The sequence below is a fragment of the Rhinatrema bivittatum genome, chromosome 1, assembly GCF_901001135.1.
Source record: "Rhinatrema bivittatum chromosome 1, aRhiBiv1.1, whole genome shotgun sequence".
NCBI lineage: Eukaryota > Metazoa > Chordata > Amphibia > Gymnophiona > Rhinatrematidae > Rhinatrema > Rhinatrema bivittatum.
In genome coordinates, this window is record NC_042615.1 from 625,262,298 (window position 1) to 625,278,602 (window position 16,305).

The window sequence follows — 16,305 nt, forward strand, 5'->3', positions numbered from 1 at the left end:
TTAAATTTGATTGTTAATTAATTTACAACAAATGAAATAAAACAAAAATGATGCAGATTATAAAAGAAACATATATAAACTATGTCATAGTCCACTTAAACTGTGTGTGTCTCTGTGTGTGTGTGTGTGGGGGGGGGGGGGGGGGGGGGGGCGGCAATGATGCCACATAACCACTACTGTTGAACAGCCTTTTCATTAATAAAAGTTTCCAAATGTAAAAGATTGGTAAATACAAACCTATTTTTCTGATAAGACTCATGGCATTTACTCGGATATTTAAGGAAAAGGTAGTACCTATAGCAATAACTCTGTTTCAATTGTATACATTTTTCCTATAACATTGTGTAACCCAAGAAACATTGGGAAATATATAAATCTGTTGATCACAAAACAACCTTCCCTTCTTTTTACAAAATTTTTGAAACATTAGGTCCTTGTTCTGCTCTAAAGAAAAAATAACTAGAAGAGTAGCTCTTAAAGGAATATCACCAATAGAGGATTCAAGGAAACCAGAGAGGGAGTGTCTTTCTACACACAATGAGTCCATCGCCCCTTTTTTAGGAGGTATCACCTTTCAATTTTTAGGAAGGTAATACATTTTTGATAGAGCAGGACCCATATCTGAAGGAATAGAAAATATCTCTGTTACATATTTTTTAAAACAATTCAAATGCAGACAATAGTCATCAGAAAGTTTAAGAAATGCAAATCCTTCCCTTGCATGCTATTTTCCATATTTCTAATTGGGTATGCATTATAAAACTGTCCTTAATGTGAGCAGCCTCAGCAGATTGTAAAGAAACTATCTGTGTGTTCACGTTAACCAAGGAATTATCAAACAGTGGTCCTGTTCTTGAAATTTAGACTAGGTATGAATAAAGTAAATAAATAAATAAGTATTAGATGTTTGATCATTGTCCCAAGAATCTTTATAAGGAGCTAATATACTGTAGATGGTGAAGGAGCTCTTGATGAAGAAACTAAACTATTGGCTCCCAAAGGACCAGTAGATGTTCCTTCCTTGACAGAAGTATTAATTGGAGCCACTTCTAAATTGAACACAGAGTAAGAAGATAAAAGTGATGAATCTATATCCAAATGAATCTCAGAGTCACATAGTGTACGAGGAGAAAAAACTTCTCTCAGTTATCTAGTGACAAGAGGTGTGGCAGCAACCAAAACTGGCTGTGGAGGGGTAAACTCATACCTGGACTTAGAGAGGTTCCCGAATTTGAAGACACCTCTTTATCCTTGACCATAGTGGTATCAACAGATAGCTGCTGTGCGTAGTGATCCATCAGGCCTCAAATAGGAACTGAAGATAATACGAGGGTTTTATCCTTTCTTTTCTTGCCCATTAGGAAACTCCTCACTATCCTGGAACAAAAAGGCAAACGTGCGTGCGGCTTTGGCTGTGCGCCCGCAGCAGTATGCCGCAGCCATGCAGATCTTATGGGCCGCAGGCATCACAGGGAGAGATTGTGATCACACTCGCTCCTCCGGTGAGGGGAGGGAAAGACAGTCACTTCTACCAAGATCACACCAGATTTCCTCCTCACAGCCAATGCCCCCAACTAGCACCACAACTGCACAGATCTTATGGGCCCCAGGCATCACAGAGAGATGGCATGGCCACACGCGCTCCTCTGGTGAAGGGAGGGAAAGACAGTTACTTCTACCAAGATCACACCAGATTTCCTCCTCACAGCCAATGCCCCCAACTAGCACCACAACTGCACAGATCTTATGGGCCCCAGGCATCACAGAGAGATGGCATGGCCACACTTGTTCCTCTGGTGAAGGGAGGGAAAACAGTCACCAACTCCAAGATCACACCAACTTTCCTCCTTGCAGCCAACACCCCCAACCAGCGCTGCAGTCGCTCAGGTCTTATGGACTCCAGGCATCACAGGGAGATGATGTGGCCAAACTCGCTCTGCCGGTGAAGGAGGAGAAAGGCAGTCACCACCGCCAAGATCACATCAGCTCTCCTCCTCACAATGAATGTCCCCCCAAAGGAGTTATTTGTTTATAAGATGTTCATTAACTGTAATGCTTATGTACTTTTACCAAGTCACTTTGTTGGTAGGTATATTAATTCTCTTCAGCAACCAGATTCAGAATAAAAGGAAATTTGATTACATCTCTGCCAATCTGTATAATATAGAGTACAATGCCACCTGCTGGCTTGGCAAATCAATGCCAGTCTACTTAGGAAAGATTTCTATGATGCTCTTTCCTCTCAGAAGTTCTCCTTAAGCTCCTATTCCCCTAATTTTTGGATCAGTATGCTTGCATTATGGTGCTGGCATGCAGAAGTAATGGGGGTGGTTGAACTGGTCAGAACCTGTGAACTTGAACTGAACCTGCCCATTTGATGAGTTTGGTATCATGGGGTCTGAGGAATCGCCTAGTTCAACCCCAAAAGTTCATCCTTCTGACTGAGTGTTCTGATAAAATATCTGTCCAGGCAAGATGGGCAGGTGGGGCAAGGCTAGAGGCCACTGAGGCAGAGGCTTGGTTGGTCGATTCAGAGCTTGGATGGCTAGTTCTCTCACTTATCACAAACTCTGTAGAATATGGGTCCCACATTTCTCAACAGATCCCTACCTCAAGACCTGACATTCACACCTCTGTCCCTCAGGCTGCCTTTCCTGTACTTCCACAGTCCCAGTGCTGCAATATACTAGCTTTGTGCCCTCCTCCTGCTGGAATATTTAAGGCAGTGGCAGGAGCGACTAATCTGACAGAGCATATCACTCCAGGGCCTCCACCCGCTTTGAGTTAGCAGATCATGGTGGGAGCTACACTGTTGACAGTCTCCTCTCTCTCTCTCAGGCTGATGCTTCTAAAAAAACAAACAGCCAGCACTACTTGATTTTGCTATCTCCCCTGAAACAGCAGATCATAGTGATGATGGTCTTCCAGCTCACTATTGCTACTTCTGGGATTGCTGCCTGGCACTGTGGAACCTATCTGCAACCAAGATCTTGGGGTAGGGAGAAGTAGTGAAGGAGTTACTACTCTAGCTGCTGCTTCCCAACCTTCATGATCATAACACTACCAGCAGCAACTTCCTCCAGCTATGCAATCCTCACATCAGGGAGCAAGTGGACTAAGCCTGTTCTCACAGGCCCTACCTATAAGGTGGCTTAGTCCTCGCACTCCCTGCTTGTGAGGAAAACATCACTAGAGAGAGGTTCTGCTGGTGGTGTGGTAGCCAAGCAGAACTTGGAGGTTTGTTGAAGGGTGCAGGGAAGTCCAAATCGATCACTGCTGCCGGCATCTCTGGCTGGGGAAAAGCCTGGCTTTGGCGCTTGAAAACAAATCACTGCAGCAGTTCAGGAAATAGAATGGAGCTGTGACCCAGCTCCTGGTGTTCCACAAAATAATCCTGGGTTGAAACCTGAGGTTTGAAAAAAACTGCTCTAGAAGAGGAGCTAGAGTTCTTATGTTAAAGCATGACAGTATATAATTCATTGTAGTTTGAATGAAGATTATGATTTAGGGATTTTTCTGCCCTGAAGAAAGAGGGGAGATTGAAACCATTTTTCTTCAATCTTTTTTTCTTCTTTTTATTTTTAATTTGTTTGTTTTTAATTTCTATTTGCTATCAATTGTTTGCATTTTTTAATGCTCTATTTTATTATTTATGTTTATTTTACTTTTCCTTTCTCTTTTATTTTATTTTAAAAATTTTCTAAATATTTCTCTTTTGTGCCTCCTTGTCAGTGTGTATCAATCAAGAAAATGGTATGTGTTTTACTAGTTAGTCACTAGAGGGCGTTTGGAGCTTTCCTCAACTCCATTAGTCGAAGCATCATTAATAAAGGTACATGAATGGCCCTTTTGTGTGGTTTATAAACCACGAAACCAATTAGTTGAGGATTTTAATCAACTATTAGATTTTTTTGATAACAATGCCCAGTATAGTAAATTGATAATGATTGGTGATTTTAATATTCATATTAATGATACAAGCTGTAGTGGAGTTCGTTTTTATCTGCCCTAAGGACAATTGATTGTGAGCAACTTAATAATATCCCCCAACCTCAAGGTAGGAAATATACTGGGCCTCTTATTATGCATTAAAAAATGGCTTACTAAGATCACAGGTATATCAGTGAATGAAATATTCTGGTTTGATCATAGCCTAATCATGTTTAAAATATGTTGTTAGAATGTGGATAAGAACTTTGCAAAACATGAGAAGATATTGCGCATAAAAGTAGACATAGATGACTTTGCAAAGCATTGAACCTCTGAAGCTAAGGCCTGAAATTGGGCTACAGAACTGCTTGAAGAATCAATAAGACATTGGGATCACTCATTAGGTGCAACCTATGATAGTGTAGCGCCACAGTGTATCAAAAGGACAGCCCCTTGGTTTTCTACTGCACTAATAGAGATGGGATTATTATGGAAGTGTTATGTTTGAGGGTAGAAGTGAACCCCTGGGCTGAGATGAACAATGACTGCCCTCAGGAAGGAGCCCTGTGAACCTCACCGTCAGCAGGCACAGACTTGGTGGCGTGTGACACAGCTAGAATGAAGACTTTATTAGTGGAAGAAAAGTGTTAGTCTCTTAGGAACGACACTCATTTCTTGTAATCCTGGGCAAGGGAATTACCCAGAGTGAGACACAGCTTGAGAAGATCCGGTAGTGGCCCTGGAGAGGGCTACGCCGAGGATCCTCTCAGGAGAGCATAGGTGGCTTCAGGAGTACAGATCTGGTAGTGGCCCGCAGAGCTGGGTACGCCGAGGATCGCTGTAATCAGATGATGTAGAACAGGAAGCAATGCCAAACCTCAGAGTGGTGTCTGTAGATGGTATCGTAGAGTAGAAGGTAAAGGCTTGCATGGAAGAGTAGCAGTAGTGGCTCGAGGAATGGGGTATTTATTTATTTATTTATTTATTTATTGTTTTTGTTATACCGAGTTTCATGATAGGCATCACATCAACCCGGTTTACAAATAACAAGGAGTGTAAAGCATAACGTAACGTAAAAAACAATATTTTCAATAAGAACCTTGAACTTTAAATACAGTGAATCAGAAAAAGGGAGAGGGAAAGTTACAAAAAACAAGGAAAATAAACTTGTATGCCGCGAAGAATCATCAATGCAGTCAGAGAGACGAAGTCAGTGGTAGAACTCACAGACAGAAGTTCCTGGAACAAGGTTGAGACCAGAGAGGCAGGTCCAGTAGTAGTAAGGCAGAAGGCCCTCCAAGGAGCGGATAGCCAGGAACGCATGGAAGCCCCTGAGGAGTGGGTGCTTACTGTATCCTATGCCAATAGTCAGGAACAGGAAGTCCTTGAAAAGCAGAGTACAGAAGGAACGGAACTCCTTGCTAACTTCAGAAGTACAAGGGCAGCTCAGCTTAAATACGCTAGCAGGCTGATGTCATCGGGTGTGGATGCCACTGAGGCTCCCACCATGACGTATTCAAATCTGGCCCTTGTGTGCGTGGGCCTTAGGTGATTCCAGGTCTAAGAAGGCAGTTGGCATTGCCCACGCTGTCCCAGGGATGCCGGAGAGGTCGGCATGGGCTGGTAGAGACTGCCATTCTTCCTAGACTTGCAGGAGCAGGAAAAAAAGAGGTGAGCATGAGAGGTCGTAGGTGTCTGCGACCGACAGACGTAACTGTACCCCCCTTCTTAAGGTCCCTCTCAGTGGGTTTTGGCTTCCTGGGATGTGTGAAAGAAGCTATTTTAGCCAAAAGATCTTCATTCAAAAATTGGAAGAAGGATCCAACAGAAGAAAATAGGATAAGAACATAAGAAAATGCCATACTGGGTCAGACCAAGGGTCCATCAAGCCCAGCATCCTGTTTCCAACAGTGGCCAATCCAAGTCATAAGAACCTGGCAAGTACCCAAAAACTAAGTCTATTCCATGTAACCATTGCTAATGGCAGTGGCTATTCTCTAAGTGAACTTAATAGCAGGTAATGGACTTCTCCTCCAAGAACTTATCTAATCTTTTTTTAAACACAGCTATACTAACTGCACTAGCCACATCCTCTGGCAACAAATTCCAGAGTTTAATTGTGCATTGAGTAAAAAAGAACTTTCTCCGATTAGTTTTAAATGTGCCCCATGCTAACTTCATGGAGTGCCCCCTAGTCTTTCTACTATCCGAAAGAGTAAATAACCGATTCACATCTACCCATTCTAGACCTCTCATGATTTTAAACACCTCTATCATATCCCCCCTCAGTCGTCTCTTCTCCAAGCTGAAAAGTCCTAACCTCTTTAGTCTTTCCTCATAGGGGAGTTGTTCCATTCCCCTTATCATTTTGGTAGCCCTTCTCTGTACCTTCTCCATCGCAATTATATCTTTTTTGAGATGCGGCGACCAGAATTGTACACAGTATTCAAGGTGCGGTCTCACCATGGAGCGATACAGAGGCATTATGACATTTTCCGTTTTATTCATCATTCCTTTTCTAATAATTCCCAACATTCTGTTTGCTTTTTTGACTGCCGCAGCACACTGCACCGACGATTTCAATGTGTTATCCACTATGACACCTAGATCTCTTTCTTGGGTTGTAGCACCTAATATGGAACCCAACATTGGGGCAGATTTTCAGAGCCCTGCTCGCCTAAATCCGCCCAAAACCGGGCGGATTTAGGCGAGCAGGGCCCTGCGCGCCGGTGAGCCTATTTTACATAGGCCTACCGGCGCGCGCAGAGCCCCGGGACTCGCGTAAGTCCCGGGGTTCTCCGAGGGGGGCGTGTCGGGGGGCGGGCCCGAACCGCGCGGCGTTTAGGGGGCGTGCCGGGAGCGTTTCGGGGGCGGACCCGGAGGCGTGGTTACGGCCCGGGGCGGCCCGGGGGCATGGCCGCGCCCTCCGGACCCGCCCCCAGGTCGCGTCCCGGCGCGCAGGAGGCCCGCTGACGCGCGGGGATTTACGCCTCCCTCTGGGAGGCGTAAATCCCCCGACAAAGGTAAGGGGGGGGGCTTAGACAGGGCCGGGTGGGTGGGTTAGGTAGGGGAAGGGAGGGGAAGGTGAGGGGAGGGCAAAAGGAAGTTCCTTCCGAGGCCGCTCCGATTTTGGAGCGGCCTTGGAGGGAACGGGGGTAGGCTGCGCGGTTCGGCGCGCGCCAGCTATACAGAATTGATAGCCTTGCGTGCGCCGATCCAGGATTTTAGTGGATACGCGCGGCTCCGCGCGTATCTACTAAAATCCAGCGTACTTTTGCTGGCGCCTGATGCGCCAGCAAAAGTAGGCCTATTCGCGGAGTAGGAAAATCCGCCCCATTGTGTAATTATAGCATGGGTTATTTTTCCCTATATGCATCACCTTGCACTTAGCCACATTAAATTTCATCTGCCATTTGGATGCCCAATTTTCCAGTCTCACAAGGTCTTCCTGTCTTTCTATATGTTCTGTGATTTTGATGTTTAGAACACTTTCCACTATTTTTCCTGGCACTGAAGTCAGGCTAACCGGTCTGTAGTTTCCTGGATCGCCCCTGGAGCCCTTTTTAAATATTGGGGTTACATTTGCTATCCTCCAGTCTTCAGGTACAATGGACGATTTTAATGATAAGTTACAAATTTTTACTAATAGGTCTGAAATTTCATTTCTTAGTTCCTTCAGAACTCTGGGGTGTATACCATCCGGTCCAGGTGATTTACTACTCTTCAGTTTGTCAATCAGGCCTACCACATCTTCTAGGTTCACTGTGATTTGATTCAGTCCATCTGAATCATTACCCATGAAAACCTTCTCCATTACGGGTACCTCCCCAACATCCTCTTCAGTAAACACCGAAGCAAAGAAATCATTTAATCTTTCCGCGATGGCCTTATCTTCTCTAAGTGCCCCTTTAACCCCTCGATCATCTAACGGTCCAACTGACTCCCTCACAGGCTTTCTGCTTCGGATATATTTTAAAAAGTTTTTACTGTGAGTTTTTGCCTCTACAGCCAACTTCTTTTCAAATTCTCTCTTAGCCTGTCTTATCAATGTCTTACATTTAACTTGCCAATGTTTATGCTTTATCCTATTTTCTTCTGTTGGATCCTTCTTCCAATTTTTGAATGAAGATCTTTTGGCTAAAATAGCTTCTTTCACCTCCCCTTTTAACCATGCCGGTAATCGTTTTGCCTTCTTTCCACCTTTCTTAATGTGTGGAATAGATATGGACTGTGCTTCTAGAATGGTATTTTTTAACAATGACCACGCCTCTTGGACATATTTTACTTTTGTAGCTGCTCCTTTCAGTTTTTTTCTAACAATTTTTCTCATTTTATCAAAGTTTCCCTTTTGCCAGGATAAAGCATAAATGTTGGCAAGTTAAATGTAAGACATTGATAAGACAGGCTAAGAGACAGGCTAAGAGACAATTTGAAAAGAAGTTGGCTGTAGAGGCAAAAACTCACAGTAAAAACTTTTAAAAATATATCCGAAGCAGAAAGCCTGTGAGGGAGTCAGTTGGACCGTTAGATGATTGAGGGGTTAAAGGGGCACTTAGAGAAGATAAGGCCATCGTGGAAAGATTACATGATTTCTTTGCTTCAGTGTTTACTGAAGAGGATGTTGAGGAGGTACCCCTAATGGAGAAGGTTTTCATGGGTAATGATTCAGATGGACTGAATCAAATCACGGTGAACCTAGAAGATGTGGTAGGCCTGATTGACAAACTGAAGAGTAGTAAATCACCTGGACCAGATGGTATACACCCCAGAGTTCTGAAGGAACTAAAAAATGAAATTTCAGACCTATGAGTAAAAATTTGTAACCTATCATTAAAATCATCCATTGTACCTGAAGACTGGAGGATAGCAAATGTAACCCCAATATTTAAAAAGGGCTCCAGGGGCGATCTGGGAAACTACAGACCGGTTAGCCTGCCTTCAGTGCCAGGAAAAATAGTGGAAAGTGTTCTAAACATCAAAATCACAGAACATATAGAAAGACATGGTTTAATGGAACAAAGTCAGCATGGCGTTACCCAGGGCAAGTCTTGCCTCACAAATCTGCTTCACTTTTTTGAAGGAGTTAATTAAGACGTGGATAAAGGTGAACCGGTAGATGTAGTATACTTGGATTTTCAGAAGGCGTTTGACAAAGTTCTTCATGAGAGGCTTCTAGGAAAAGTAAAAAGTCATGGGATAGGTGGCGATGTCCTTTCGTGGACTGCAAACTGGCTAAAAGACAGGAAACAGAGAGTAGGATTAAATGGACAATTTTCTCAGTGGAAGGGAGTGGACAGTGGAGTGCCTCGGGGATCTGTATTGGGACCCTTACTTTTCAATATATTTATAAATGATCTGGAAAGAAATACGACGAGTGAGATAATCAAATTTGCAGATGACACAAAATTGTTCAGAGTAGTTAAATCTCAAGCAGATTGTGATAAATTGCAGGAAGACCTTGTGAGACTGGAAAATTGGGCATCCAAATGGCAGATGAAATTTAATGTGGATAAGTGCAAGGTGAAACATATAGGGAAAAATAACCCATGCTATAATTACACAATGTTGGGTTCCATATTAGGTGCTATACCCAAGAAAGAGATCTAGGCATCATAGGAGATAACACATTGAAATCGTCGGTTCAGTGTGCTGCAGCAGTCAAAAAAGCAAACAGAATTTTGGGAATTATTAGAAAGGGAATGGTGAATAAGACGGAAAATATCATAATGCCTCTGTATCGCTCCATGGTGAAACCGCACCTTGAATACTGTGTACAATTCTGGTTGCCACATCTCAAAAAAGATATAATTGTGATGGAGAAGGTACAGAGAAGGGCGACCAAAATGATAAGGGGAATGGAACAGCTCCCCTATGAGGAAAGACTAAAGAGGTTAGGACTTTTCAGCTTGGAGAAGAGACGGCTGAAGGGGGATATGATAGAGGTGTTTAAAATTATGAGAGATCTAGAACGGGTAGATGTGAATCGGTTATTTACTCTTTCGGATAGTAGAAAGACTAGGGGGCACTCCATGAAGTTAGCATTGGACACATTTAAAACTAATCGGAGAAAGTTCTTTTTTACTCAACACACAATTAAACTCTGGAATTTGTTGCCAGAGGATGTGGTTAGTGCAGTTAGTATAGCGGTGTTTAAAAAAGGATTGGATAAGTTCTTGGAGGAGAAGTCCTTTACCTGCTATTAAATTCACTTAGAGAATAGCCACTGCCATTAGCAATGGTAACATGGAATAGACTAATTTTTTGGGTACTTGCCAGGTTTTTATGGCCTGGATTGGCCACTGTTGGAAACAGGATGCTGGGCTCGGTGGACCCTTGGTCTGACCTAGTATGGCATTTTCTTATGTTCTTATGTAGCAGTCTGCAGCCAGGGATGGGGTTACATTAGGGACTATAAACTTAAGCAAATATGAGCCAGGGCATTGTCATATATCTATCCCTAGTCTTATGGAATGCTTTGCCAGATGAGTTACGAGAGGAGAGGGACAAAAAGGTGTTTAGAAAGCAGATTAAAGCAATATTGTAGAGGGAGGACTATGATTGCTAAAAGTCAATTGTACTGTGTAATTTGTTGTTTGTGTTGTGTTTTATGTTTTTAGTGGATAATACTTTAAAATCGTCGGCTTAGTGTGCTGCAGCAGTCAAAAAAGCAAACAGAATGTTAGGAATTATTAGGAAGGGAATGGTTAATAAAATGGAAAATGTCATAATGTCTATATATCGCTCCATGGTGAGACCGCACCTTGAATACTGTGTACAATCATGGTCGCCGCATCTGAGACAGGATATAGTTGTGATGGAGAAGGAACAGAGAAGGGCAACCAAAATGATAAAGGGGATGGAACAGTTCCCCTATGAGGAAAGGCTGAAGAGGTTAGGGCTGTTCAGCTTGGAGAAGAGACAGCTGAGGGGGGATATGATAGAGGTCTTTAAGATCATGAGAGGTCTTGAACGAGTAGATGTGAATCGGTTATTTACACTTTCGAATAATAGAAGGACTAAGGGGCATTCCATGAAGTTAGCAAGTAGCACATTTAAGACTAATTGGAGAAAATTCTTTTTCACTCAACGAACAATAAAGCTCTGGAATTTGTTGCCAGAAGATGTGGTTAGTGCAGTTAATGTAGCTGGGTTCAAAAAAGATTTGCATAAGTTGTTGGAGGAGAAGTCCATTAACGGCTATTAATTAAGTTTACTTAGGGAATAGCCATTGCTATTAATTGCATCAGTAGCATGGGATCTTCTTAGTGTCTGTGTAATTGCCAGGTTCTTGTGGCCTGGTTTGGCCTCTGTTGGAAACAGGATGCTGGGCTTGATGGACCCTTGGTCTGACCCAGCATGGCAATTTCTTATGTTCTTAAAGTTACAACATTACACAAATGAACTGTTTACCAACAGAGATGAACATCCATTAGATATACAAAATGCTCAAACCCAATTTTGTAACCTTTTTAAAATCTCCTCTAATCTCCTGCTCCCCAGCCCCTCCCCTCTCCCTACAGTCACTCTGGAATTCAGTCTCAACTTCAATGATACTCAAATGATATTTAATGTCCAATTAATGTCTAATTAGCATCCAAATAGCAGCCCAACCATCGTATTAGTCCACAGGCTTAAGAAGAGGAATAATCGGTTTCCATATGCTGGTAAAATGAGCTAGATGTTTCATCAAGTTTATTGTAGCACATTTTTCCTCCAGCATATAGAGATCTAGTAAAGCGAGTTTCCAGGAGTCTGTTGAAGGGCTGGAGGACAGCAACCAATGTTGAAGGATTGAACAAAGAGCAACCAAATCCTTGGTATTTCTTTACTAAAAGTACTTATTCCAAGAACATAGAAAGTTGAAGACCTATATTGCTTTGATACATTTAATACAGTAAAAAATTGGTATATAGAAATCCAAAAACCTTGAATGATTGGGCAATCCCACAAACAATGTATTAAAGAGGCTGAAGAATAAATAGAAAATAAAATTAAAAAAAAAAAAAAGGCTGAAGGACAATTGCACCATACAGTTGTTAGATGTGGTTATATTTGCAAGATGTGCTTTGTTAGGCCAAAATATTAATCTGTGTACTATTTTATAATACATTTCCCAAAATTAAACATTATTTATTATTTTACACACACTTGCAGTATGAACCGCCAGTAATTTTGCGGGAATGGTAACTCCTAAATCTTTACTCCATTTTGCATGGTAAGTAGTAATGGAGTATAAATATCTGTATAATGAGGATTGTGAAACTCTAGGAGCCAAAGTTAAGCCCATGAAGCACTGAAAGGAACCTTTAAAAATCTTGTTCCAGTCAATGTGCAGCAACTGATTGATATAACTACATATTTGCAAATAAAACAGGAAATTGTTCTGCTTAAACTGAAATTTGTCCATGCAATATAAAAATGATTGTATGGCTTTCAGGCGGATATCTACCAATGGTAATAATATTGTTAGCCCTCGACTCTAGAAAGGGGGGTAGACTGCCCTCCCATCCAGGTAAAAATTTTGGGTTTCCCACTAAAGGCATACATAGCGAAATTTGCCAACTCAGACTCAGTTGGTTACGCAACGCTTTCCAAGCGCGCCTCATGGACTGGCATAACTACAAATTTAGCAGCATTGGAGTCAAATGTTCTTGAGGTGTATGAAGTGGATACAGCAAATTAAGAGGATCCACATATGCATTCTCCAAGTATTCCATAGAGCATGGTAACCTCGGACCTAGCCACTCTTTTAGGAACAATAATAAACATGCCACATTATATTTCCTTAGGTCTGTGGATCCTAAACTGGCCTCCTTTCTGGGGATTAAAAGAGTAGTACATTTCTGCCTTGGTTTATGGCCATTCCAAAAAAAAGACGCAAACATCATGTATAAAATTTTTATATCCTTATTAGTAAGCCACAGGGGGATCATTTGTAGTAAATATAAAATTTTTGGTACAATAATCATCTTGGTTAAGGCTATTCTGCCTAGTAGAGATAATGGAAAGAATGACCAGCTGGCCAGCTTACTTTTTATAGAATTATTATTTATTTATTTAAAAACTTTTCTATACCGTCGCTAAGTCATGTACCATCGCAACGGTTTACAAATAGGCACAAAATAAGGTATATGTAGGCAGTTTAACGTACAATCTAACAAGTGCCAATTAAGAACGGTTACAATAAAAGGTACAATATTGACAGAATACCATTAGTTTGGTTGGTTGTGAATTTGAACACCTAAATATTTAATAGTATCTTTAGCCCAACTTAACGGGAATTGAGGCCAGTTGTACAGTAATTCCCCTGATAAGTCCATAGCTTCATATTTTAGTAAGTTTATTTTTAATCCTGAGTAACTGCCATATGTGTTAATACTTTAGGGAGAGATTGTTTAGCATGTGTTATCACCAATAGCATATCATCAGCAAACAGCATCAATTTTAAAACTTGAGTTTCTATAGAAATTCCTCTAATGTCTTCATCTTGATTCAATTTTCGAATCAGTGGCTCTAAGGATAAAATGTACAATAGTGGGGACAAAGGGCAGCCTTGCCTCGTACCCTGGTATAGCCTAAAAGAATCTGATTTTGAGTTGCTTATACTAAAATGGGCTTGTGGTCTTTGATGGAGAGGCCTGACTGAAGAAAAAATCCTGAGAAACCTATTTTTCCTAACAAGGTGAAAAGAGTGTCCCACTCAACTCTATCAAAGGCCTTTTCCGAATCAAAAGTAATCAAAATGGGGTCTGGTGGTATGTTTCACTGATAAGCTTCAAGGCCTAATAGTAAATGTCTGATGTTAAACTGAGCTTTATGGCCATGCACAAAGCCCATTTGTTCCAGGGATATTAACTCAGGGAGTAAATTCTTCAATCTATTTGCTAAAGCTTTTGCATAAATTTTTATGTCCTGATTTAACAATGATATTGGTCTATAGGATCCTGGTTCTAAAGGGTCTCCTCCGATCTTCGGTAGTACTATTATTGAGGTGTCTGTCATAGAGTTCGGTATCTGACTTGTATTCCCCATAAAGTTATATAAGTTTGTCAAGGCTGGAGTGATTTGGGGTTGCAGTAATTTAAAGAATAGAAAATTCAGACCATCAGGCCCTGGTGATTTGTGTAGTTCTAAGTCTTTTATTACTCCCTTTACTTCTAATTCTAAAATAGGTTTATTAAGCACCATGTTTGGGTCCGGGTATAATTGGGGCAGTTTCAATTCTTCCAAAAAAGACTCCAAATTTTCAGAACTGTACAGTGCTTGGTAATACCTTTGAAAAACCTCCCCTATTTTGAATGTGGTGGTCTCCTGTGTACCATCTGGCCTACGTATATTACTAATAAATTTGGAAGGGTGATGCACCTTGGTTAAATTAGCTATTAGCCATCCTGCTCTGTTACTGTGAACAAAATGTTTATCACGAAGCAAAAATATTGAGTTTTTAGCTTTTTGATTAAGCAGATCATTAAGTATGTGCTGAGAAGCAAAAATGTTTTTTCCACTTATCTTGGTTGGTTTTATTCTACTGTGTTTTGTAGTAATTCAATTCTTTCCCTAAGTTCAATATCTTTTTTGCCCTGGCTTTTTGTTTCAACACTACATAACTTATAATTTCCCCCCTTAGTACCACCTTTGCTGTTTCCCAGAAAAGTTCCAGATTTTTCCTGTGTATGTTATTGAATTCTACGTATTGTTTCCATTTTTGTTGTAAAAAAGACAGAAAATTTGGGTCAAAGCTAAGCTACTCTGGCATTCGCCTTGGAATGAACCAAGAGAGCCATCCATGGTTTACCTCCAACTTACCTAACACTGGACAATGGTCGGATATAAGTAATTGCCCTATTTCTACAGAGCTTATATTTAAAAAAGAGGGATTCAGAAGCAAGCAAGTAATCTATTCTTGATTTTGTAGGGTGAGCTTTGGTGTAGTGGGTGTAATCTCTCTCGCCTGGGTGTAACACTCTCCATGTATGAATCACTGGAAGACATTTTCATAAAAACTATATGCCTTTATTTTCCCCCATTTTAGAAATGTTGGTGTCAGAATGGCTGTCTAGATCTGGGTTGATTACACAATTAAAATTGCCTCCAATAAGCACTTTACCTCCACCCAGTGAAGACCACCCATCTAGAATGGTAATGAAAAAAAGAATGGTCATATTGATTTGGAGCATAGACTGACATTAATATGAGTTCCTGGTTGTATAATACACCATTTACCATTATTATTCTCTGTTATGGTTGCCCCTCACCTCTCTTGCGCTGCCTGCGCCGTGCCATTTGGGTCGGTACTCGACTGCCGCCTCTCATTGTGACCCGAATGCCGCCACCACTGTTGTCAGCTTCATGGCAGGGGAAGCAGCCGCTGTGGTCCTCTCTTCGTGGAACTGGTGCCGCCGCCGCGCTTCACTTTGCAGCAGGAATGCTGCTGACTCTGCTGCCTCTCTGCCTGTTCCAGGTCCTGCATAGGCGCGCGCATGCGCCTCTGTTATTCTTTTAAAGGCCAGCAGTGGGAAAAGCCCCGCGGCCCCAACAAATGATGTCATCACTCCGTGCCATGTCCAGCCCTACAAAAGGGCTCTGCTTCCACTCCTTGGGGCCTTTGCATCAGATCCTCATGGTCGTCCATGCTACTTCTGTCCGGTCAAGGTCCTCCGTGGTCTCCTTGTGTTTAGATGGTTTTTCATTGGATGTTCCTGGTCATCTTCATTGGATATTCCTGCTGTTCCTGGCCTTGTTCCTTGTCAGAGCTCCTTCGTCACCTGTTCCATGTTCCTGATGTTCCATATTCCAGTCCTGGTCCTGATGTTCCCATCTTTGGCTCTTCATCCTGCTTCCAGGTTTCCTGCTTGTCCACCTTTCCTGGCATGCCACCGTCATGGCATGCCATGACCAGCCCATAGGGGGCTGTGTAGGGCGCTTCGTGGCAAGAGACCTGTCTTCACATCTGCAGCGCAAGTCTCCAGAAGGCCCTTGCTTTTAATGCCGAGGTCTGTTCCTGAATCCTGAGTCTGGAATGCTGTTTCTGGTCTTTGGAGTTCCTTGTTCCTGCTTCCGTCCATGTCCTAGACTCAAGCCAGAGCTTGCTCCGCTTCAGCGTGGTCCGCGACCAGCCATGGGAGGCTGTGTAGGGCATGCCTCGGTGCAGGCCTCTTCTGAATCTTCGTCATGTTTCCAGCTCAAGTCTTCATCTTCTCACCTTGAGTCTGCTTCACTTCCGGCATGGTCCACAATCAGCTATGGGCGGCTGTGTAGGGCATCACTAATACAGGGTAGTACTCACCCTGTATTAGTGCCTGAATCCTGAATCCTCGTCCGTGTCTTCCAAGTTCCTCGAATCCTTGTCTGACACTTCCAAGTTTCTCAAGTCTT

The 16,305-nt window shown here is 42.2% G+C and overlaps 1 protein-coding gene across 2 annotated transcripts in view; it reads left to right on the plus strand.

The window, feature by feature from the left end:
- The window catches only part of TMEM232 (transmembrane protein 232), a 512,842-nt gene that overhangs the window by 76,053 nt on the left and 420,484 nt on the right, over positions 1 to 16,305 (plus strand). The window lies entirely within an intron of this gene.